This window comes from Capra hircus, chromosome 14 (assembly GCF_001704415.2).
Source record: "Capra hircus breed San Clemente chromosome 14, ASM170441v1, whole genome shotgun sequence".
Classification (NCBI taxonomy): domain Eukaryota; kingdom Metazoa; phylum Chordata; class Mammalia; order Artiodactyla; family Bovidae; genus Capra; species Capra hircus.
Window position 1 is genome coordinate 69390640 of NC_030821.1, and position 24338 is coordinate 69414977.

A 24338-nucleotide genomic window follows, 5' to 3' on the forward strand; every position below is an offset into this window, starting at 1 on the left:
ACTTGGTGTCTGGTCCTGGCTCAGCCACAAGCTTGTGATCTGACCTTGGTCAAGACCAGTGAGATCTCTGGGTCTCAGCTTGCCTGACTGACTCCATGAATGAGAGTTGCGGCAAAGTCTCTGCCCAAGGGCTATTCAGAAGCTGAAGAGGGAGGCGAGGTTGACTCAGTAACTCCTAGAGACTGCCAAGCAAGGCTGGTGAGAATGTGACCATGAGTCCAGACAGAAGAAGAAGGTGTAGCCTAGGGTCTTCTCTGAATTGCTCATGGAAGAGGAGATGCTGGGACCAATCCATGCAAAAGCACAGGTGACCCCTAATGAAAGATATTCTAGGAGAAAGAAAAAGCGAAGGAGGTGAGACACAGAACAGGTGACAGGTGGGGGGAGCAGGTTGGGGACAGTGGAGGGGAGAAACTTGCTTCTTTGTAAGGTAAATCTGCAGAGACTACTTTTTTTTTTTTTGGCTGTACCTCAAGGCTTGGAGGATTTGAACCCAGGCTCTCAGCAATAAGAATACAGAGCCCTGATCACTGGACTGCCAGGGTATTCCCTGGAGAGACTACTTAGAGGCTACCAGAGTGGAGCAATTGCAAGGCAGAGGGACCAGGTAGGCTGCAGAATCCAGGAGGGAGAGATAGAAGCCTCTTCCCTATCCATGACTGTGAGCATCAGGAAAGATGGGTGGGTGAACCTATAGGCTGTAATCACCTGATAAGCCTTGGGAAGAGGAGAAGATGGAGGCTCCATACTCCAGCAAGTGATGGGTCCTCTTCTCATTGCTATTCAGGCCTGTGAGTTCAGGCAGAAAGCAGAGGACCATAGGTTTACAGAGAACATTCTGAATACAAGCAGCTTCCTTCTCTTTCTGGGGCTTCCCAGGTGACTCAATGGTAAAGAATCTGCCTGCCAAGGCAAAAAGCCAGGAAATTGAGATTCAAACCCTGGGTTGGGAAGATCCCCTGGAGAAGGAAATGGCAACCCTCTCCCATATTCTTGCCTGGAAAATCCTATGGACAGAGGAACCTGGAGGGCTATAGTCCATAGCAAAGAGTCAGAGCCGACAGAGCAACTGAGCACCAGCACATCCTCTTTCTGCCCCATAAACATTCGTTCCTCTGAGTGTGACCCTTGGCCTCTCACTTAACATACACTTCCTGCTTGGGCTCAGTCCTGATCAGGGTATCCGCCCCCCAGGAATATGGGGCACTGAGAGACACCTTCCTCCCGGGCTTCACCTGGAAGGACCAAAGGTTTGTGAAACCCTCCCAGTCCACAATGGAGGCATCCCTTCCCCGACCCAGGCCTGCATCTTCCAGTGAATTCCCACCCAAACAGTGACACCCTCCTGTCCCATTTCTGAAATCCCAAATCTGGCACTAACCCCTGAATCTTCCCCAGCTCTCCCCCAGATTTAGTCAGTGAATGTGTTTTCCTAAGCATGTATGTCTTTCTTCTCCTTCCTAAGGCAGCCTTATTCTGGTCCAAGTTCTCACTGTTTCTCACCCAGGCCCTAAACAGCATCTTCCTCGTCAAAGATGAGATTACTTGGAGTTCAAGGTCTCTCAGAATCTGAACTACCTTCCTCTGACCCGATTACCCTTTCTTCACTTTTCCAACAGGGATTTCATACTCCAGTGATACCAGACCACTCAGGGTTTGTCAGACTCCACAAGGATGCGCATTCCTTTTGCTCAAACACCCCTACTCTGCTCTCTGTCCAAGCTATTTTTCAAGTTGCAGTCTTCACTTCTCCCGGAGATTCTTCTCGGCCCGTGCCAAACAGAGGCCTTTTTTTTGTGTTTCTATCGCACTTGGCACTTTTCCACCCTCATTCTGCTGCCGCAGGATCCAGGGTTTCAATCATTCACTCATTGGTTCTACATGTGTTCACCAAATTGGTGCTGGGGGTGAATTGGGGAGCTGAAGACGCGTGATTCCTGCCCCAGCAGAAAACGATGTCTGCAACTGTTTGTCTGTCCAACTCCATATGCCTTTGTGGAATGATTGATGATCTTGCTTTCATGTGCCTCCGGGCTTGACCCTTATGGTTCCCTGGGCCTCAAATACCCTCCTGTCAGTCTGCACAACCGGCTTCTTGCTGAGACTGTCTAGAGTCAGTTCCTTGCCTGCCCCCAACCTCCCTAGCTCTTCGCCCAGATTTACCCATCTTGGTAGCATTTATCGCTATTGAAATTCCCTTGCCTGTCGGCCTATTTGTCTGGCCTTTCTCACTAGAATGAAAGGTGCTCAGGAACAGGGTTCTTGTCTGTCTTATTGCCACAGAGTCTAGGGCACTAGTTTGTGCCTGCTACTCAACTGGGGTTCGAAATGTGTGAAAAGTGAGTGGGTGGATTTTGCAGATAAGGAAGCAGATGTAGTAAAGGGAAGGACTGGGACTTTTCTGGCAGTCCAGTGGTTAAGATTGCATCCCTCTAATGCCAGGGCTCTGGTTCAATCCCTGGTTGGGAAACCTAAGATCTTGCATGCCGAGAGATGTGGCCAAAAAAGCAAAAGTAAATAAATAAAATTTTAAAGAAAGAAGGAAAAGGGAAGGACTGATCATGAGCATGAAATTATGTAATAATAGACCCAGTATTACATAACCATGGGAATTTCAGTTATGGAATGGAGGGTGGCGATTTAAAAACATTAAGAAAATTAAGAGATAAAAGAGGTGAAGTAAGGGCAGGTGGAAGCAAGGAATTGCCTGCTCTCTAAGAGAAATTTATAATCAATATCTTTTAATATGTCTGTTGGCTATTTGTATGTCATCTTTGGAGAAATACCTACTCATAGATAATTAGATAGAGAGACCTACAAAGAAAATACCATGACTTCACTCTCCTTTTGTTCATCTGACCACTTGCCAAATTATTTAGGAAGTGATATCTCTCACGTGGTAAGGAAAGATTTAAAGTTTAACGATTCCTTCAGCTTCATGTTGGCTTCCTTGTCTTCTACTCATAGAAAATGAAATGCCTTAAATTTAAAAATAGCAACTACACAGTATTAAGATTTCAAAATCAATATATTTTTCCTGTCAGTCCTGCATCTAGCTATCCATCTACCTGGATACATAAATAAGTATGCCTAAAAAGATGTCTTGGATTTATAGAATATTTATGGAAGGTATTTCTGGCTGATAAAAATTTTCTTTCTTTTTATTTTCTATACTTTCTTGCACATTTTTAATTTTTTACAATGTACTTATACTGTATCCCTTATGCAAGAAGAGAACAATTAAAAAAAAAAAAAACAATTGGAAGCAGGTATACCAAAATGTCATTTTAGTTAATTTTGGATGGTAGGAATAGTAAGATATTTTCTTTGCAATTCTTCTGGAAATTTTTTTTTAAGAGGAATTTAAAAAAATGGAAAAAATGTGAATTTAAGATGAATATTTCAGGAATCCAAAGAGAGCAAGCAAAGTCAAGGTCAACGTTTAGTGAGTCCTGGGTGAAGGTTTCAGCCCAGAGAGGCCCCAGGGCAGCCAGCCAGCAGGAAGGATACAGTAGCCAAGCTAGGGTCTCAGAGAATGGAATTGTCATTGGACGCCGGCCTCACCTGGCCTGCAGACGCCCAGCAGGAGCACGCCAGCTTCCGCGGGATGACAGAGGTCGCTTCCAGGGAGAACTTGCAAGCAGCCAGCGGGCTGTTCTCACAGCTCCTACAGTGCCTTATGCAGATGCTGAGGTTTGACCATCAGAACTCCGAGATCTGTCCAGCCCATGACAGGAAGCCAGCACAAAACAAGCGTTCAGTGGTTATAAATGAATCTGTGTTTCAGACAGTACAAGGAACATCACCTGAAGTTTTGCTTTTTTTTTTTCCAAGAGGGGGCAACCAGGCCAGTCAGGAAGAAGCCCTTGTAATGGAAGAAACTGAATAGAACAGAGCTGGAAGGATGCGCCGAAGGCCACTGGGTGTGCCGGAATGAGAGGGAGGGTAGCGCACTGCGTCGGTGAGAGAGGGACAGTCTTCGCTTCCAGAATTCTGAAATTGGGCACTTGCGCGTCCATCTTCTCACCGGATTGTGAACTCCTTCTACGGTTTGCATCCAACTTGCCTTTCAGTCGCTCCTCCCAGTCGCCTAGCAGGGCGCCTGGTTCCCCTAAGGGCTCCTGAGATGGCAGAGTGAACGGAGGCAGCTCCTCGCTTCGGTCCAGTCCCGGGCTTTTGTAGAGAAGGCAAGATACATGCTTTCCCTGCAGGAGGCCAGCGTTCTTTCTTTCCTTCGGGGGGGAGGGGGCGGGGAACTGGACATTCACGGGGGTGAAAACACCCCAGGGGCTTAATACACCCGAGGGGAAGCAGCTGTGTAGACAGCCGCCCTCTGCACGGATGTGCCAACCTCAGCCCTCGGGGGCAGCTGGAGACGTCGAAGGAGGTGAGAAGGCGTGTACGCCCCTCTTACCAGGCCTGCGGATGCTGGTGGTACCCAGGAAGGCGCTCGGATCTCTAGAGATAGAGCTAAGCCAGGGTCTGCTGTGGAGAGCTCCCATTTCAGAGCATCTCGGTCCACCTTATTTCCCTAAACTCGCCTTCCACATCTGGCAAGTGGGAAGACTCCAGGACGCCAGGGTGGTGGGGTTGGTGTGTGTGTGTGGAAGTGGGGGGAAGAGAGAAGCTTAAAGCGCCGCGCACAAGTGAATGGGCACCATCGCCGAGTTCGAGCTGACTCTCCCCGGCCGCGGTGCGAACGCAGCCAGGACCCCCAGCCCGGTGCGGAGCGCGCCCTCCCCCGGGCCATCGGGGCCCCAGGCGGCCCAGGCCCTCCCAGCCTCCGCGCGCGGCCCTCCGCGGCTGGATGCCCGAAGCTGCTCCGGCCGCGGGCGGAGGGGCTCGCGGGGCGGCGGGCAGGGCGGCGGGGTGCCGGGGGGCGCCGGCGGAGCCGGGGCAGAGGACGCACGCGGCCAGCCCGGCGGCGCGCGCTTTCCCCTCCCCCGCGGCCCGGAGCGCGAGCCGCCGTGACGTCAGGGGCCGCCCGCCTGCCCCGCGCTCCAGCGGGCAGAGCGCGTGCGGCCGCCGAGCACATGGGCCCGCGGGCCGGGCGGACTCGGGGCGGCGGGGCCCGGGGGAACGGCGAGGGGCCGCGAGCGAGGATGAGCCCCGGCGCGCCCCCGCCCCGGACCCCCTCGAGTGGATTTCCACGCAGAAAGGATGTTGGCGGTCCCAGTGACCTGCGGAGACACGGTTGGAGCCACCTTTCAGTAAGTTACAATTTTGTCCTCAGCCTTTCTGGAGAGTCGGCAGCCTTGGCCTTGCGGGGAGGGATGCGCGGTGGGCAGCTGGACCGACAGAAAGAGCTCTCAGAGCTCAACGTGTTTGTCGACCTTGCACTTTCCTCATCTCCACACTCTAGACTGGCAGCGAGTTTGGGGCGTTTTGGGGCGGGGGGGGGAGGGGAAGAGGCTGACATCAAATAGCCCTTGCAGAGAGATAATTCCGGATTTGTGGTCTTGATGAAAAGTATTTATTATCTAACCTCCAAATATAGACCCCGTCCGATCAGTACTGATTGGGATTCGCAGACAAGGTCGGGAGGCCCCTTTTGCTAGCTGAAAAGCCTGCGAACCATATGATACACCCTCCATCCTTTGCCCATCTCCCCACTGCCCCACCCCCAACTCCCCAACAAGGTGATTTCCGAAAACTCAGCAACTCTGGTTTTGGAAACTTTCTCTCCTTGTGCATTGCATTTACTGGTTTTCCGGGTGCCCCCACACCCTCATCCTGGTAATTCTATTTGGATAGATTGTTGGTGTATTTAGGTTTACCCTCTCGAGGCTAATGTGCTTTTATTTATGCCAGCGTTTGTGGTCCAAGCGTAGACTTTCGGGAAGGGCAACCATGAGGGTGCATGTGTTCGGCGGGCAGATATTTTCCCGAGAGTTGGCAGGCATGGAATATTCTGTTCACTCGAGCCCCTGACTTCAGGCCCGTCTGTAAGATGAGAGAAGAGAGGAAATCCCTAAGTGAGGGGTTTGGGGGAGAAGAGGGTGAGGTCTGGGTGTTTCCTTTCCGTCTTCTGTTTTCCAAAGAGAGGCTGGCTGCCCCTCTTGCATCCCCCCTCCCCCATCACTTTGCGTCCTGGCTCCTGGAGCTGCTTAGTTGTCGGAGCAAAGCGGGAGGTGTGTTTGTGTGTGGTGGGTGGGCGGAGGCTCTGAGGAGGTAGGGACTGTGTCTGCTGCGCCGTTTGTTATAGGATATTGCAGCCCTCTTTTGCATGCTGGCAGTGACAAGTTCAGGCTTGTTCATCTGACACAGTCCTGTGGTCACAGCGAATCTGTCTGAAGCTTTAACTAATGGAGAAGGGTGTTGGATGGATCCTCTGAACACTCAGTGGGACTTCCTGAAAGATTTATTAGGACAAAAACCTTCCTGGAAGCAGCAGCAGAACAAGCCCAGAGTGGCTGGGCTGGGCAGGAGCCTCCTGGCCTGATCCCCACTGTTTGGGAGCAATTACATCCTGGAGGTAAGGATCACCTCGTGGTCTAAGGCCTTGGTACTGGGCGACTGGGATTCTATGGATGAGTCTGGTGATGGCAAGGCTGAGAGGGTCCGGGGCGAATCATAATGCTGTCCCCAGTGAATTCCCGAGGAAGGGGCACGGGGGAATTTGTTCTGTGGTCATTTTTGTTTTGCCTGGTGAAGGGTGACTTTTTATTGTTGTTGTTGCTTTACGCTTTGAGTGAAGAATTTTGCATCATCCAGGCTTCTCTTGAAAAGGAGAAGAAATCAGTTTCTTTTTTCTTTTTGATTGATTCCCTCCTACCCCCGGCGCATGCTGTCTGGGCTTGCCCTTTCTGTCTGGGGCTAGAGCTTTTCTGGGCTGGAAAGAGGGAGTTCTTCTCGATTCTGAAATATCGGACAGACCCCAATCCCCGGAAACTGATTTGTGAGTTTACTGATCTAAAAACTGGGTAAATTCTCACTGGCCACATTCAGCTGATCTCTTGTGCTTTAGCTTTTTCTTTTCCTCCTGAATGGCAGGCAAGCAGGCAGGCTGGGTTTCAGAGCCTGTGTCCCAGGGCTTTCTGCCTGCCTGGGAGGGACATTTTTTTCTCAGCTCAACTAAAGAGCCTCCCAGATGATATTTATTCTTCTTTGTGTGAGTTTCCCTGAAAGTGGTGATACTGATGGCAGGTGGTTGAGCCTTCCCTGTGGGAGCGAGGACCTTGGATGGTTGCTGGTCCACGTTCCTCGGCGAGGTAGCCCTGGGCCTGCTAATGGCTGCGCTTCTCTGTGTGTTTTAGGTGTCAGATGGCTTCTGGATGCTCAAGCTTTTTCTTTTGTACTTCCTGTCCTCGTTGGCTGTGGACATGGTGTTCTCCCCACCCACCCCCTTTAAAAAAACAGAAAAAACCCCACAAAACTCTGGATGCAGGTTTGTGATCTTTTTAAGAAACCAGGCTTGTTCCTGCACCTACCCTATGTCAATGGGGGGGACTCCTGACCCAAAATGGAATAATTTTGACTGTGGATGAGCCCTGTTGATGGTCATTTCTATCCTTTCCCTAAAAAACTTCAGGAGCCTTACAGGAGGCACTGCCAAGATGGGTCCTTTGATAGACTCTGCCTCTGTCTCTTCTATTTTTCTGGTCCCAACGAATCTAAGACTCTAATAACAATAATAGTAAATGATCATAATAGTAGTGTAGTAGTTTCTTTCTTCCCCTCCCCCCCTGTTTTTTTTTTGCCATGCCACGTGGCATGTAGGATCTTAGTTCCTCCACCAGGGATGGAACCCTTGCCTCTTGCAGTGGAAGCATGGGGTCTGAACCACTGTACTGCCAAGGAATTCCCAATAATAGTGGTAGTTTTTGTAATAACACTGAAATCTTATATCAGGCCAAGCTTGTTATTCCCATTTTATGCTTCCTATAGCCTCACCAAGGCAGTTACAATAAAGTGTCTGGCAGTGATGGAGTTCTTATTGTGGGCCAGCCTTGAAATGCTTCATATTTGTTATTCATATAATCCCCCAGCTATTGTGTTGTTTAATTGCCAAGTCGTGTCTGACTCTTTGTGATCGGGTGGACTCTAGCCCGCCAGGCTCCTCTGCCCATGGGATTTCAAAGGCAAGAATACTGCAGTAGGTTGCCATTTCCTTCTTCAGGGGATCTTCCCAACCCAGGGATTGAACCCGGGTCTCTGGCATTGGCCACCTGGCAAGCTACCTGGAAAGACAGAATTATCGTTATCATCACTGTTTTGCAGATGGGGAGCCCACAGGTCAAATTAAGGATCCCCCAACCCCCACCCTCAGGTCACACAGCCACGGAGTGGCAGAGACACCCGGATTTGCCCTGGCCATCTGCCTCCCCAGGCCCACTCATAGAAGTCAGAGGACCCTGGAACTAAAGACAGACAAAGATGCTGCTCCGCCTGGAGCAGGAGGGTCAAGCTCATCCTCCAGCTGTCCCTCCTTGCCCAGGCACAAGGAGAAATCCCACACCTCATGTGAAGACACCATCTGCCCAGACTGCTGGCCTGGGTGGGGTCAAGAAGCCACAAGAGTGGGGCTTCAGTGCTCAGAAAATTCTAAACTGGAGAGTCTGGGGACCTCTGGGGCCAGGGGCCAGCATCTGTCTTGGTGTAGAACCTATGGGCTTTTGCAGAAAACTGTATCTAGGCGTCCCGCCTGGCTCTGTGACCAGCATTTATTACTAACAACATTCACAGCAGATGGGAGATAGAGCTGTTTCTGCAAACGATCGTAGACCCTCCATCTCCACGACCTGCCCCTGCCTCAGTGATCCCAAGTGCCCTCCTCCCTCCTGGGTGTGTTTTGGTCCTGTAACCACCCTAACAATACAAAGATTGTATCGTCCCAACCTCGTCCTGAAAAACAAAAACAACGTCAACCTATAAACACAAGATTCACAGTCATGAGGCCCAAATGGTCTCGGTTATTTTTTTAATTTCAGAGTTCTGAATTTTCTTTTATTTTCTCTTCCTCTTTTTTTTTTTCTTCTTTTTTGAAGGGGGAGGCAAGGAGTAGGGGTGGTGTTGTTTAGTTGGTGCCCGGTGGGTAATCAGAGCCCCTGTTATATCTGTTTCTTTTCCCTCTTGGACCACGAATTTCTTGAGAGGAACAAAAGAGCAGGGATGTGCTTGGGGGGCGGGGGTGGTCGCTGTTTCATCCGGCGGCTCACACAGCCCTGAGACTGGCTCACAGGTGGCTATCGAAGAACTACTTTATTTTTAAGTAAACAAGCTGTGCCCGTCCTTCAGGTCATTGTGTTCTTTAGATGTGGAGCAGCCCATCAGGATGGGAGGTGGAGGGTTTGCCCCCAAGGGAGGAGACTCTGAAGAAAGGAAGGAAGCCGGAAAGCAGTGGAAGGCAGCTGGGACCACTGAGGGGTAGTGCAGACCTGGGTTACTGTGGGGCAGCTTACGTCACCTCTGTGAGCCTGTTTCCTCACCTGTAAGATGGGCACGATAAAGCACCACCTTCTGCCCTGGCTGAGAGGAGGAAATAGAGGATGCCCAGCAGGCAGGCATTCAGCGGGGTGCCTGGGCACCTTCTTAGCCCTCAGCAAAAGGTAGCTGATATTATTACTGTGACAATTATTGGGTTTTATTACTTCCTGTGGCTGCTTAGAGCTGGTGGTTTCTGAATACATTTTAATGTGTAAAAGTAACGTTCTGGTTACATAGATCATGAAGTGGCCCTGTGACGTTACTAGTGCTCTTTGCAAGCTTCTGAACAAAACACTGGCTAATAGAAGAAAGATAAGAAATCAGGAGAGATCACAGAAAGGACAGAAATCAGAAGGTACCCCTCCTCAGCTGGCAGCCTGTTTTTGCAGGTTATTTCAGCTGTCAGCTGCTACATGGGGAGGAGAATAGTGTCTCCCTCTCAGGCATGATGCAAGGAAAAAAAAATTGCACTTAGCACAGAGGGAGGAAGTAAGCTCTTGAGGAAGACAGAAAAAGGATTGTTTTTACTGGTTATTCTTTAGGGCTGTCTTTCCCTGGCTGTTGTTGTTGTTTAGTTGCTAAGTCATCTCTGACTTTGCCACCGTGTGTACTATATTGCTGGCTAGTAGCCCTCCAGGCTCCTCTGTTCTTGGGATTTACCAGGCAAGAATACTGGAGTAGATTTGCCTTTTCCTTCTCCAGGGGATCTTCCTGATTCAGGGATTGGGCCTGTGTCTCCTACATTGGCAGGCGGATTCTTTTACTACTGAACACCAGGGAAGTCCTCCTTTCATTGGTACATTGGCCCTTAATCTTTGCTGCTCTGTTTAAGATGGACTGACTGAGCTGTTCACTTACTGGGCAGTTGCTATGTAGCAGGCACTGTTCTAGCTCCTGGAGGTCCAGCAGAGAAGCAAAGAGCTCTCCTGGTGTTTTCATTCTATCCAAGTCACACAGTAGGGACAGGGTGGTCCCCACAAGGCGGCAGAGAACAGATGGATGCAATACAGGAAAATACTACAGCAACTCCTGACACCACTGTATTAATAGATGTGTGATGCTTAGCACAGAGCTGCATGTGGTAGAGACTATGTAAGTAGTGGTTGCTATATTTGCTATTGTTTTTCTGGTGGCTGCCTCATAAAATAGCAACCTCCCCTCCTCCTATTTCCATGCCTGAGTCTTACTATTGTCTGTGGTACTTGTTGTGGATTGAATGTCTTTCTGAAAACTACATATGTTGAAATAGTAACTCCCAGTGTGATGATATTTGGAGGTGGAGCCTTTGGGAGGTAATTACGGATCAGTTCAGTTCAGTCGCTCAGTCGTGTCCGACTCTTTGCAACCCCATGGACTGTAGCACACCAGGCTTCCCTGTCCATCACCAACTGCTGGAGCTTGCTCAGACTCATGTCCGTCAAGTTGGTGATGCCATTCAACCATCTCAGTCCTCTGTCATCCCCTTCTCCTCTTTTTATGGATTATGGATAGATGAGGTCATTAGGGTGGGGTCTTTGTGTGGTGATTAGTGCCATTATCAGAAGAATACCAAAGAGCTTTCGTCTGCTCTCTGGCTCTGTGAAGACCCAGAAAGAAAGTAGCTGTTTACCACCCAGAAAGAGCTCTCCTCAAAATCAGATTGGCTGCAACCTTGGTCTTGACCTTCTTAGCCTCCAGAACTGTGGAGAAATACGTTTCAATCGTTTAAGCTACCTGGTCTGTAGTATTTTGTTATGGCAGCCTGAGGAAACTGGGACAGCACTGATCATTACCTGGTATACTGTGTATCTGTCTTCTCTCCAGAAATTGTCAACTTGGTAGGGCTCATGGCTTCATTTACTCATTTCTTAAAAAATTCCTCTGTACTACGTGGCATGTAGGGTCTTAGTTTCCCAAACAGTGATCAAAGCTGTGAGTCCGGCGTTGAAGACTCGGAGTCTTAACCATTGGGCCAGGGAAGGTTGAAGCCAGGGAAGTCCCTATTCATTTTCATCAATTCAATACATTGCATACCTGCTCTGTGCCAAGCAGAGTTCTCAGTGCTAGGAATGCAGGAAGGAGCAAAACAGATGCCGCATGAACAGTGCTTGCATTAGAGCTAGAATAGACATTGGAGCAGCAGACGCAATACACGGTGTGCTCGAGGGGGATGTGTATCGTGGGAGCAGGTGGTGCAGGGTCAGGGTCTGCAGTGTTAAGGTGGTGTCAGGGCAGGCTCTGCTGAGAAGCTGATACTGGAGCAACCTTGAAGGAGGTGAAGGGGTTCGTCTTAGAGGATGGTGTTTGAGCCCAGTGAAGAGCCAGGTTAGAGGCTGAGGGCAGAGCTGGACTGTGAGATGGGGGAGCAAGATGAAGAATGAACTGGAGTGGTGTGAGTGAAGCAGAGAGAGGTAGAAGGGGAAACCTCCCTTTGGCGGTGCTGCTTGTAATGCCTCTAGGCCTTTCTAAAAGATGCTGTCTTGTACACCATAAAATGGGGAGCCACAGAAAGGTTTTAAACAGAAAGCTGATTTGGGCTGATTTAGCTTTTTCTTGAAAAAAAAAAAAAAAAAAAAGAATAATTTTGGCTGTGCTGGGTCTTCATTGCTGCACCAGGGCTTTTTCTCTAGGTGTGGTGCAAGGGTTTCTCAGTGCTTTTGGGCAGCAGCTTTAATGACCAGGCAGAAGTGATCTGAATGGGTCCTGCCAACCCTGGGATTGTAGCTGAGGACCAACTTCCCAAATTTACATTTAGAAAGATAACAAATTCTATACAGGGTGGATCTTAGAACGGAGGTGCCTGAAATGGCCCTGGGTGGACAGAACTGTAATTAGGGAAATTGGAATTATCTTTTTTACAGATTAAAAAAAAAAAAGCCTATCTCTAAACATCTGAGGGGACGAGTCTATGAAGATAAGTGTTATTTCTTGAGTTAAATGTAATCACTGTTTTGTCTTTACTGTGGTTTTTTAAAAAAACAGTTATAATTATGGTATGTATGTTTATGTCTGAACTTTTAAGATGTAAGCATTCCTGAACATTATTGCATATCCTTTCGTCCATGTGATTTGTGGGAGGGGTGTGAAGGTGTCATGTGGCATGTGGGATTCAGGATCTTAGTTCCCTGACCAGGGGCTGGACCTGTGCCTCCTGCAGTGGAAACTCAGAGTCCTAACCACTGGACTGCTGGGGAAGTCCTTGCCCGTGGCATTTTTATATAATATATTATAAAATAATAGAACATAAAACAATATGTTATATTATAAAATAGTATAAAATAAATTATAAAATATAATATAAATCTTTATAAATATATATTTATATTTTTCTTTTAATTTTGTGGGGTAAATCCCCAGTCCTAGGACTATTGCATCATAGTATCGTATAGTGTTAGTTCTCTTGTCCGACCCTTTGCGACCCCGAAGCTCACTAGGCTTTTCTGTCCGTGGAATTCTCCAGGCAAGAGTACTGGAGTGAGTTGCCATTCCCTTCTCCAGGGGAATCTTTGAGATCCAGGGATCAAAGCCGGTCTCCTGCATTGCAGGCAGGTTCTTCACCATCTGAGCCACCAGGGAAGCAAATTGTACCATAGCATCTCAGTATTTTAAAACTTTGAGGTAAATGCAACTCATGAGATTTTTACCAAAGCCAAACTCGCTCTTATCTGTTGAGACATGTGGTGTTTATTGGTGTCCATGATGCGCTGTCATGAGCAATTATGTATACTGTGCACTGTGTGTATAGGTCCATATACGTCATATGCACCTGTATTAGCTTTTTCTTAACTTCCATTTGTTTAGCAGATATCTGCAGGATGGCTGTTGTGTACCAGAAACTGCTCAAGGTTTTGGATCTTCAGCAGTGATCACAACAGATATGGCACCAGTTCTAAAGGAGCTTATTACTTAGTGGGGAGACAAGCAAACATACACCAAAGTGTAAGGAATATGAAAGAATATGAAATAGAATAATATGGAAGAGAGTTTGTTTGAGATGAAGGGATTCACACTGAAAGGCTACATTTGAGTGAAGTATGAAGATTTTGGGGAAGTTCACCAAAGAAGGAGAAAAGCACAAAGGAAAAGGAAAAGGCTGATAAAGATGAAAAGAGTAAAGAAAAAAGGAATATCTAAGTTTAAAAAAAAAAAAAAAGCTTTCATGATAAAGAAGAGTTCCCCAAAGTCAATAACAAACCAAACAGCCTCATAGCAAAGTCAGTAAAAGATGTGAATAAACAGTTCTCAAAAGAAAACAGCAGAATGGACAACATATGTGAAAAGATTCCGAATCTCCCTAATATAGCTGCATGTGTTGAGGTCTGATCTGCTGATAGCAGAATCTACTTTTTTTTTTAGTAGGTAGTGGTAGGCAGTTCAATAAAGGCACACAGCTCTGTAACATCGTCTTGGAATCATCACCATCAGCATCAAGAACATCTCCATCACCCCCCAAACATCCCTCCTGCTTCTTTGTAGTCAGCCTCCTCCCTGGTCCCCAGCTTCTAACAACCACGAATTTGCTTCCTGACCTCATGGTTGTCTTTTGCTTATAAGTGGGATCATCCAGAATGTAGTTCTTTGCGTCTGGTTTCTCTCATGCGAGTGAGCTCTTCCATGTTGTCTGAGTCAGTCGTCTGGTGGATTAGATTGCAGTCTAGTGTCCTGTTCTCTGGATAGCCTGCTGTTTCTTTACCCATCTTCCACCGGGAGGGCACTTGACTTGTTTCTGGGGCACATTGTCCCCCGTATTTCAAAATGTGCCCGAAATAGGAGGTCTGACTCAAGTCTTGGGAAGGCTGTGTGTGGCCTGGGGTCCCCTGACTCAGCTAGTGAATGTGAGGTTGCTTGAAAGACCAACTGGCAGCTTGCAATGAAATTGAAAACACATGTCCAGCCCCACACCATGGTACATTTGAGAATTCACACCTCATGTTCTGTGTTATTGAAGGATACTCAGAGGTGGGTGTGAATGTTTAAAAAAAATGGAAGGATCTAGGTCAAACTCACTCTCATCCTCCTGGGAGGAAGAGGATGAGGCAGGTGGTATGCTTTGTAGGGGAAGACTATAGACACATGTATCACTTATGCATTTTGAAACTATACAGTAAGGAAAGCAGCCTGGGTGCATCCATGACCGTGTGTTCATGGTTGTAAATTCAAGCTTCTTTGTTGTTGTCTAATCACTAAGTCATGTCCGACTCTAGAGATCCCTTGGACTGCAGCCTGTCAGGCTCCTCTATCCATGGAATTCTCCAGGCAAGAATACTGGAGTAGGTTGCCGTTTCCTCCTCCAGGGGATCTTCCTCACCCAGGGTTCGAAACCCTGTCTCCTGTGTGTCCTGCATTGCAGGCTCTTCTTTACCGCTGAGCCACTAGGGCTAGATATTACCCCATAGTCCACTTCAGTGGGGTGTAGTCCATTCAGTGGGGGCCAGGACAGCCTCAGGATCATTCAGCCAATCATCTCAGAGATTTCGAGGAGAGATCACTCCTGTCCTTGTCGTGTATGGCTTCTTACAAAACAGACAATTGATTGAATTTGGTCCAAGAAACAAACCTGTGAGGTGAAGGCCACACTGACCTGGCCGGGTTGACACCCGGAGGACACCGCTGGTGGGGATAGCGTCCTGCTCATCAGCCTTGCAGGGCCGCCTTCCCCTCAGAGCACGGGGGGCGGGGGAGTATGGGGGTGGTCCCTAGAGAGAGATGGTCTCCCAGAAGGGGCTCTCGGAGTAGGAGGGCTGCCTCTTGGCCTTTGCTCGAGCCTCCACTGTCTTCTCCCTATGCCTCAAGGGTGGCCCCAGGCAGTATCTCTTCCCTGTCATTTGCCTGGACAATCCATACGTGCTTTCTCGATTGCAAACATTCCCCACATACTTGGGGATTCCAAAGGATGGGGGCGATCGCTGTATCAGTCCTGGTAATGTGTGGAGGTGGTTTTGGCGGCCACACCTTAGACAGCACCCTGCAATCTTTGAGTTTTATACCTGAGCAGTTGCTGACACCTTTGACCTGTGACTGTGCACTCTCTCCACTTTGGTCCAGCAGCTCGACCTAACATCACTGGCTCCAGAATGCACTCCCCTGCCCTGTCCCAAAAACATCCGCCACCGGCCCCAGCTGTCTCCCTGCTTCCCTGCCGGCCTTCCTCCTGGCTTTCAAAAGGGCAAACTAGACCCTGAGACTCAACAACTTAAAAGCTTTTAATGGCTTCCCATTATGAGTTGGAGTACCTGCTGTATAATAGACCCTCTATAGATTGAATTGCTGAGGGATATGGACCCTTGGATCTGGGCTAAGGACCCCGCTCTCGCCAACCCTTCAGGCTGAGTGCTTCCTGCCGGAGGGTTGCCTCTGCTTGGAACAGAAGGAAGGCTTGTCTGATCAGAGGCAGCTGGGGAATCTCGGGTCTGCCTGAGGAAGATTTGGAATGATGTGATTCTTTTAGAGGACGGGTGCTTGCAGATTCGCTTCTGACATCCGTGTCTCATCCAGCTGGGGAAACGGGACAGGTTTCGGTTCCTTTCCCCACTTCATCTCCAAACAAAATCCTACTGATGCTTTCTGACTTGGTTTGGGGTCACCTCCTCCAGGAACCACGCCTCCATCCCCTCCCCGGACCCTGAGTTATGACAGCTCACATCCCGTTGTTTTGGGTTGCGGCCATGGGTTCCCATCAGGGCTTGCAGACTCAGCTGCTTAGGAAGATGAACAGATGATATAAATGCACCGTGTGGACTCAGAGGAGCACAGAGGATGTGTGCGGACTAGCCCACAACTGGTCCCTTCTCCAAACCCAGCAGCTGCTTTTTGAGTCCAGCTCCTTCTTCCCACCTCCTTGTTTCCCCCAGGCCACAGAGGAGATTCAGTGTTGCCAGACCTTCTACTTGTGAAAGAGAAGCCAGGGATTTTTTTTTTTTTTTTTTTAAGGAAAGTTCTAATTTTCAAATGTTTTAATTTAGATTTTTGAAGACCCCTCACAGGTCAGACTAAACACATGAGGGCCAGCTGTGGCCCCCAAGCCAGCAGTTTGCAACCCCTGTTTGTGGCTCTCCCATTCCCATTGCACAGGTTCCACCAGACCTGACAGGGGTCTGTGCCCCCTGCTGTGCCCCCCGTGCCTCGCAGGCTGCAGGCTCAGCTTGGTGGGCTTAAACCCTTATTGGCTTAAGTACTGCAGCAGAGTGCCTCCTGTGTACATGTGATTCACTTTCTTCCCCTTAGAGCTGTTTGCACATGATGCTATTTTGGGTTGCTTCTTCAGTCCCTTGATTGCTTTTGTGATAGCCTGTATGTCCTGGAAAAGTAATAATTTCCTAGATGTTGACTGCTCTTTTCCTTTTTCCCTTCCCTCTCCGCCCGCTCAACACATGTTGGCTTTTTTTTTTTTTTTTTTTTTTGTGAAGGAAGCCAGACCTTTTGTATCCTGCTGGGCTCTTAAGTGTTGGTCGGCTACTATTAGGCAGTGGTGGTTTCCGGCCAGCTCACTGATGTTTGCCCTCGAAGTTGGTGAGCCTTTGCTGATTTCCATCAGGGGAAAATACATGCTTTTCAGATTTCTCTTCCTTTAGGTGAGCCATCACAGCCAAGTTACTTAAAGAAACAAACCGATCCAGGAGAAAGCAAAGCCCTCTCCCCAGCTTGGGCAGTGTTTCCGTCTTGTCATCTTTCTTCACATTATGGAGGCAAAATTCATTAAGGATATGACTGGGAGCTCTAAGCTTCCCTGGTGGTTCCGCAGTGAAGAATCCGTCTGCCAGTGCAGGAGATGCAGGAGAGGCAGGTTCGATCCCTGAGTCGGGAAGATCCCCTGGAGGAGGAAATGACAACCCATGCCAGCATTCTTGCCTGAAATATCTCATGGACAGAGGAGCCTGCTGGGCTACAGTTCAAAGGGTCGAAGAGAGCCAGACACGACTGAGTGACTGAGCACACACATCTGGAAACTCTAGGAGCTTAATATGTGCCTGGAACTGGTCAAGGCTCTTGGGGAATAAAAAAGAACCATGGGTTTGATAGTTTGGTAGATGCATCCTTGCTTTTAGAGATGCGGAGGACGAGAGCAAAGCCACCAACGGTGACGATTCTGTGTTAGTGCAGTTACGGTGCAGCATCACGGTCCTTATTCAGCACTATTGGGGCTACAGTGAAATGACTTCATAGAGTTATTAAGCCCTGGCTCTATGCTGTTGTTAAGAACTTGTCCACATGAATCCATGTAATAACGCTGAACTAATTACACAGAAAACTCCCAGTGGAGCAGTGCCATTCAGTCACCTGGGATTTACTGCGTGTGACTTACTGGCACTGTGCTGAACTTGGAGCTACACTTGGGGATCCCTCTAAGAACCCCCACCTCCCAGCCCAGTGCAGGAAAACAGACGTATGCTTTTTGCACATGGAGGCAACGCCAGGGTGAAGTCTGGTTCGCAGAAGTGGACAGAGTGATGCTGGTGCTTGGGGGCTGAAGCAGTTGAGGACCAGGTTTGGCTTCAGATGGCAGATGCCTTAGATGGGCCCACAAGGACAGGATGACTGAGGTCCGGCTGGCCTGGGAGGCCTCATCTAGAGGAGGCGAGCCCAGCACTGGGATTGGTGAATGGCAGAAGGAGATGGGTATGCCTGCTGTTAGAAGGGCTGCAGTCTCTGTTTCTTGTTTCTGAGTGGGAACACTATCTCCTGCCCCTGATGATGGGTTGTGAGGATTTGTAGTAAAAATAAGAATATGGTTGATAACAACAGCTGGCATCCTGAGAGCCCACTGTGTGATGGGTAGAACGCTGAGGGCTTCCCTTCCATTATTCCATGTATGCTCAGCAACTCCTTATGGAATAGGAACCATCATCAACCCCATTTTTCAGATGGGACAAACTGAGGCTCAGAGACATCAAGTGACTTGCCCAGGTTCACACAGCTGTTAAAAGGTAGGTTGGAACACAGGTCAGCATGCAGACTAGATTTGGAACTAATCCATTAACCAATCTCTTATCTATTAACTCTGTACCCAGGAAGTATAAATATGAATTCTTTTCCCTAGAGGAAGTTTGTCTTTATTTCCAGCCCCATTTCCCATTCCCTGTTTCTTCATACCTCAAAAGGGTAGGCAGTTTTGACTGCAAGTTTTAGCTATGATAATTCCACATCTCTGGTGCTAAATTAGACAATCTCTGGATAGAGATTCAGAGAGAAAAGGGGAAAGTGAAACTAGCAGTTGTCCTAGGTAATGTGAGTTACAGTAAAAGGGCTTCCAAGTTTTATCTTTTTCTGTGCCACACACCCATTTTAATTATACCTAGAAATTGGTGGTGTTGAGCAAGAGTAGGGGTGGGGAGGATGGTGAATAGATTGACAAAGACGCTCCGATGGGGAGGAAAACTATTAGGTACCCAGACCAGCACTCTCTTCTCTTGCTCTGCTCGTTATCATAATGTAAGCTTCAGACAGCATGGGTGACTCTGTTTCCTCGAACTCTGACTGCAGACCGTCTGGTTGGAACCTCAGCTCAGTCACTAGAGAGCTGCATAGCCTTCAAATCTCTGTGCCTCAGTTTCTTCATCTGTCAAGTGGGAATAACAGCCTTGCTGTTCTGGGATGGTTAAGAGGATTAAATGAGTGAATACACAGAAAGCCCCTGAGCTCGCCCAGTTTTTTTTTTTTTTTAACTTGCAGTGTCAGTCTGTGTTTTCTTGGGGAGGTCATGTCATTATAAATGATCATTGGTGTGGCTCTCCGCGGTTCCTTAAGTTCTTCCAGCAGCAGAATCGTCTTGGTGAAACCTAGGTCAGATCATGTAAGTCCTGTTCAGAACCGCCACCCCCCCTCCCCAAGCCTTGGACTCCCTTCGGATGAGCCCATGCCTGCACCGTGACCTGGTCCAGTTCTGGGACCTACAACAGTCTGCCCCCTCCCACCCCCACCATCCACTGTCCCTTTCCCTGTGGCTTCTCCACCATCCAGCCCACACAGCGTGGGCCTCTGAGCTGTTTTGTTTCCCTGTTTATCACCTGCCACGGTGTAAAGTCCAGTCTGAGTTATCTGTCTTGCCTGCTGTCCGTAGCCCCCAATAGAAAATAAGCCTCAAGGGATTTTTGTCCACTTTATTGCCTTCCGTTTTCCCCCATGTCCAGCCCAGGGATCATTGGCTGAGTGAATGAATACAAATGATCTTTGCATTTTAGTCTGACAGCAGACCTGCGAATTGGGGATTATGAGCTATGTTAGATAGATAGGAAACTGAATACTCTTTCTATAGTAGCTGCATCCTTTTATATCCCCACCAGCTGTGAGCAAGGGTTCCCAAATCTCCACATCCTTGCTAAGACTTGTTATGTTCTTTTTTTAAAAATTGGTAATAACCATCCTAAAAGTATGTAAGTAGTATTTCATAGTGGTGGTGATTTGCATTTCCTTCGTGACTAGTGATGTTGAGCCTCTTTTTGTATGCTTATTGGCCTGTTGTATATCTTCTTTGGAGAAATGTATTTTTTGGGTTGTTGTTAAGCTCTTCCTATTTTCTGGATGTGAATCTGTTTTTACATGATTTGCAAATATTGTCTCTTGTTCAGTGGGTTGTCTTTGCATGCTTTTGAAGATGCCCTTTGACGCAGAGGGCTTTTAAATCTTGGTGAACTCTGATTTATCTATTTTTTCTTTTCTTGCTTGTGCTTTCGGTGTGAGGTGCAGACAGTTGCTTTTGGGTTTTCCTGGGATCATAGACTTTGAAAATCGGAAGAGATGTCTTTGGCCACAGACTGTTGACCCTCATCACGATCTAAAAAGAAATGCTATTGGTGTGATGGTGAGGAACGTGGTTCCTGGAATGGAGTGGCTGCAGGTTCACTCTCGCCTTGGCCTCATTCTGTTACTTAGTTCATCGTGCAGAGAACTTAACTTCCCTCTGCCTGATTCCTCAGCTGGGAACTGAGTTGGAAAGATCCACATTAGTTTAAAGTTTAAATGAGATGGTACACAAAACCTGATGAACTCATCTGAGCTGGAGTGATAACAAACACTGAATAAGTCCCCCCCCCGGCCCTGCTGTTAGCATTGTTCCTTGTGGGTGGTTCAGGATCTCTTATACCTGCCCCAGGCTGATGCTGGGGTAGAAACTGATGCCCAGAAGGGTCCTGAAACTACCCTTGGTCCAGCTTACGTTCCCATCCAGGTGGACCCAGGACTCCAGGCAAGTTCCAGGTCCAGCTGGGTCCCTGCCCTCCCTCAGGTGATCTTGACCTCCCCAGGTGGGATTTCCCCCTCTTTTCCATCCATACTTCCCAAGCTCTTCTGCGGGGAATGTAGGAATGTCAGGCACCTTCTCCAGTGTTTACAGTAGCCCTCAGCTTAGATACCCCCAGCCAGGATAATCCTTTCCAAAATAGATAAACAGACAGATAACCGACAGCAGCGGAAGAGAATAGGCTTCTCCCGGCTTGGAAGCCTCCAGGAGGAAAATACTACACACCGTCCCTCCGCTGCTGCCTACCTTGCCCAGCCTAAATCATGAGAGAGAGGCTCCCTGGAGAGGCTTCTCCTGGCTTGGAAGCCTCCAGCATTAAAATACTACACACCGTCCCTCCGCTGCTGCCTACCTTGCCCAGCCTAAATCATGAGAGCGGGGCAGGCAAGTCCCTCTTCCAGGAGAGGGACCCACTTCATCAGCAAGATTTATTCATTCATTTATGGCTGAGACCCGGAGCCTGAGCTTTTTTACAACTGGGGGCCTCTGCCTGGCGTTTTGAATCATTCTGATACTCCATAGCAGAGGCCACCCAAAGCCACAAATAATCGCTCACCTGCCTGAGAAGCATAGAAAAACAGCTTAATGGATAAGAGCACAGTATTCTCCTTTGCTTAGCGGTGGCCTGAGATATATCTGCTTTCAGAAGTCTCAGATCTCCCCATCTTGAGTCTTAGGTTCCTCATCTGTAAAATGAAGCAGTCAGTACTACCAACTAGATACTTTATTGTGAGCATTAAATAAGATTTTGTACTTTAGCGGCTTTCTCCAGCACCATGTGTATTAGGTGCTTGGTAAGATCTGATTGTTGACAAAGTAATGTCTCTCTGTCGCTCTCTCTTTTTTTAGACAGCATATTAAAAAGCAGAGACACTACTTTGTCAACAAAGGTCTGTCTAGTCAAGGCTATGGTTTTTCCAGTAGTCATGTATGGATGTGAGTGTTGGACTATAAAGGAAGCTGAGCGCAGAAGAATTGATGCTTGTGAACTGTCGTGTTGGAAAAGACTCTTGAGAGTCCCTTGGACTGCAAGGAGATCCAACCAGTCCATCCTAAAGGAGCTCAGTCCTGTGTGTTCATTGGAGGGACTGATCTTGAAGCTGAAGCTCCAATACTTTGGCCACCTGATGTGAAGAGCTGACTCATTTTAAAAGACCCTGATGCTGGGAAATATTGAGGGCAGGAGGAGAAGGGCAGAGGATGAGATGGTTGGATGGCACCACCGACTCAATGGACATGGGTTTGGGTAGACTCTGGGAGTTGGTGGCGGACAGGGAGGCCTGGCATGTCGTGGTTCATGGGGTCGCAGAGTCGGACACGACCGAGCAACTGAACTGAACTGAAGATCTGATTATCAGTATCCAGTTGGCCTGTGAGCCCCGAATAGGCACAGGAGTACCGGGTCTCAGGCCACCAGGGGTTGGTTCACGAAATGTGGGCCGAGTGACTGAAGGTGTTGCGTACTTTCCAGTTTGAAAAGCCCACTGATACGTGTTGCTTTGCTTCTTAAATTTTTAGCTTTGGAGTCCAGTCCATGACAGTCACCACTCCCTTCCTTCATTCCCTGATCTGCACACTCTTGTCGGCTGTCTAGTAAATAGCTCTGCCCATGGGCCCGACTCAGAGAGCACTCTGCCTCTATATCTAATCTATGTATTTAATCCTTACAACAGTGTATGCTGTCAGTATTAATCTCCCCATTTTACAGATGGGAAAACTGAGGCAGAAAGGGACGTGGCTCTCCAAGGGAACAGCCACTAAGTTGTAGGACCAGAACCAGGACTTGAAGCCAGGCAACCTGCTTTCAGGATCTGAGGGGTCTAACTGGTTTGCTCTCCTGCCTGTTGAGTTCATCTCTCCCTCAGGGCTCCAGGACACTGATGGGGAAATGAGGAAGAGCTTGGGGGCACTGAGAGAAGTTTACTAATGGGTCTTACTGCCTGGCCCTCAGGATCACAGAGCGGTGGAGGGAAGCCCCCCAAGGTAAGCTGAAGTGGCAGAGATGGGAGCAGATGACAGATGGCCCTTAGGTCATCTTCCGTTTCGCTCTGTGCTTGGGACTTAATCAGCACGAGGATTACTGGCAGGCTCATTCCATTTACTGCAGTAGGTCAGGCGACCCAGGCAAACACTCTGCCTCGCAGCCAAGAAACTGATAGCTGTAAAGTCACACCCCACCCAGCAGACAGTCTGGTCTTCATTGCTAGGGTGATGAGTTATGCTTCTCAAGGACGAGTGCGTCCTCCAGTTGTTACGTGTTTTAGATTTTCAGATATTCCTCTGCTGAGGAAGCAGAGAAGGGTGCATGATGGGGTCTCTAAAAGGTGTCACACAGACATGGATGGACCTAGAAACTGTCATACAGAGTGAAGTAGATCAGAAAAACAAATATCGTGTAGTATCGCTTATATGCGGGATCTAGAAACACGATACAGATGAACTTATTTGCAAAGCAGGAATAGAGACACAGATGTAGAGGACAAATGTATGGATAATGAGGGTGGGGTGGGGAAGGAGTTGTTAAGTTGCTGAGTTCTGTTTGACTTCATGGACTGTAAGAGCACACCAGGCTCCTCTGCCCTCCACTATCTCCTGGAGTTTGCGCAAATTTATTCTGTTGAGTCAGTGATGTTATCTAACCATCCCATCCTCTGCTGCCCACTTCTCCTGCCCTCAATCTTGCCCAGCATCAGGGTTTTTTCCAGTGAGTCGGCTGTTCGCATCAAGTGACCAGTGTGTTGGAGCTTCAGCCTTAGCAACAGACCTTTCAATGAATAATCAGAGTTAATTTCCTTTAGGATTGACTGGTTTGATCTTCTTGCAGGAAGTGGGGGGAAGGGAGGGGACGAACTGGGAGATTGGGTTTGACATATGTACACTATTGATACTATGTATAAAATAGATAACTAATGAGAATCTACTGTATAGCATAGGGAACTCAGTGCTCTGTGGCGACCAAAATGGTAAGGAAATACAACAAAGAGGGGATCTATGTATATGTACAGCTGATTCACTTTGCTCTACAGTGGAAACCAACACAGCATTGTAAAGCAACTATTCTCTGATAAAAATTAATAAAATGTTGCTGCACAGAATGGCTCATTAAATTTCAACCACTTGCCTGTGATTCCCCAAGGGGGGGAAGGAAGAAGGGACCCATTTGCTAGTGTGGTCATAGTAAGTGAAGATAAAGTGAACTGAATTTGTAGGCAGGAGGCCTGCCTCCTGGGTCACGCTGGCTGTGTGACTTTTAGCTGAGCAGACAACTTCTCTGAGCATCTGGTTTCCGAAGCATGTTTTAGGAACTAAAAGAAGCATTGTTGTCTGGTACCATCCGAAAGGGGCTGTGTATATGTTAACTCTTACAGTCAATGAAAGCTTGTTGAACTGCATTTGATGATGAAAGAAAACAGATTAACTCCATCCTTGTTTTTAGCATAGGACTACAGTGGCCAGAGAGGTTGGGCTTGTTCAAGTTATGGCTAGACCTGTGCTAGCCAGTATGATGGCCAGTGTGTGGTTGCTGAGGACTTGAAAGCTGGAGCAGTCTGCATTGAAATGTACTGTGAGGGTCAAATGTGCACCAGATTTCTAAGCCTTACTACAACACAGAGAATGTACAATATCTTTAATAAGTGTTCCTTTTGATGACATGTTGAAATGATAGGATTTATATATATTGTGTGTGAAAGTTGCT

The 24338-nt window shown here is 48.1% G+C and overlaps 1 long non-coding RNA gene across 5 annotated transcripts in view; it reads left to right on the forward strand.

Annotated features, from left to right (window-relative positions):
* Positions 4992–24338, forward strand: part of LOC102186225 — a 224574-nt gene continuing 205227 nt past the window's right edge. For 4 of the 5 annotated variants that reach the window (XR_001919157.1, XR_001919155.1, XR_001919154.1 and 1 more), the window contains exon 1: positions 4992–5210. This is a non-coding gene — a long non-coding RNA (uncharacterized LOC102186225). Of the gene's footprint in view, positions 5211–6098; positions 6476–24338 lie in introns of those variants that run through there. The other variant, XR_001919158.1, reaches the window with a different exon arrangement.